Here is a 1,260-nt window from a genome sequence, read left to right as displayed (position 1 = left end):
CTCAGTGTCCAGGACTGACAGCACACAGTCGGCCCTGTGGGATCCAGTGCCTTAACCACTACGCCACCTGCTGGCCCCAGAGATGCATCTTAACAATTAAGTGTGGCTTCCCCGCCCCCCCCCCTTCTTCCTGCTCCAGTAACTTGTTTTCTCTTGAGGCTTCCTTACTCTCTCCACAAGAAATCTTTACCTTGGAGCCCTGATGTTACTGACTGTGACTCATTTTCCATGAATGTATTTACACACTTAGACCCAGGATACTAGTTGCTATGTTTAGACTCTAAATATAAAGAGGGAAAAAAAAGAAAAATCTAGTTAAACTGTCACCTGCTCAATGTGAAGGCACGACCATCTCAGTCTCAATAATCAAGAATGGCGGACCTGCGCCTGTACTGCAGTGATTAAGCCCTGCACACAGGGCCCCGATGCCCCTGGCCCACTACTTAGAATCCCCTCACCCCCATACCAGCTTGAAAAACAGCACGGATGCAGGCGCACGGGTGCCCAAATCCCAGTGGGATGAAGAAAAGGAGCAAAAGGAGAGCAGCGTGATCAGGCCCAACTGGTGGGTGCTTTCTCCCTCTGCCAGTGCCCCCTCTCTCTGGCAGTGCCCCAGCCCCTAGGCAATTAAAAAATAAGCGAGATGCACTGCGCAGGTCATCTGGTTAGGAACTAGCTAAGATTCTGCATGCCCGCTTTCCCCCTGCACTGCTGCTCTTGGCCATTTGAAGATCGGGTTTCATCCCAGAATCGCTTCAATACTCATGCAGAGGCAGAGACGAGATGCCCACTGACCAGAACGAGGGGCAGGAACCCTTACAAATCTCAGCAAAGATCCTTTTCCTGAGTAACGAAGTCATCCTGACATCCTTCTTCCTTTCACTCTTTTGAGTGGTAATTAACTGCCTGCTATGTTGGAGGGAGAGCAATGCAGTATATAGAGTTACAACGACCTGGATGCTACTACCTTAATTCTCCCATCGACCAGGTGCATGGCCCTGACATCAGCTAACAGCTCTAAACCTCAGTTTTTACGTCTGTTAAATGGAAATGTCACAATTTGCCCCATGGGTCCGTTCTGGATAACCTCTGCAGCCGCCTGCTACAGGCAGGTGTAGGATAGCGGATTCCCAGGAGAGCCCGGGTCGCGATGGACCCTAGGGGAGGAGGCCTTAGCCTGCTCTGTAACCACGAACCACGGCCCACCGCCCACGGCCCACCGCCCACGGCCCACCGCCCACGGCCCACCGCCCACGACCG

The sequence above is a fragment of the Tupaia chinensis genome, unplaced genomic scaffold (genome assembly GCF_000334495.1).
Source record: "Tupaia chinensis unplaced genomic scaffold, TupChi_1.0 Scaffold146961_1, whole genome shotgun sequence".
In the NCBI taxonomy this organism is placed as follows: Eukaryota; Metazoa; Chordata; class Mammalia; order Scandentia; family Tupaiidae; genus Tupaia; species Tupaia belangeri.
Note: the sequence above shows the minus strand (reverse complement) of the source record.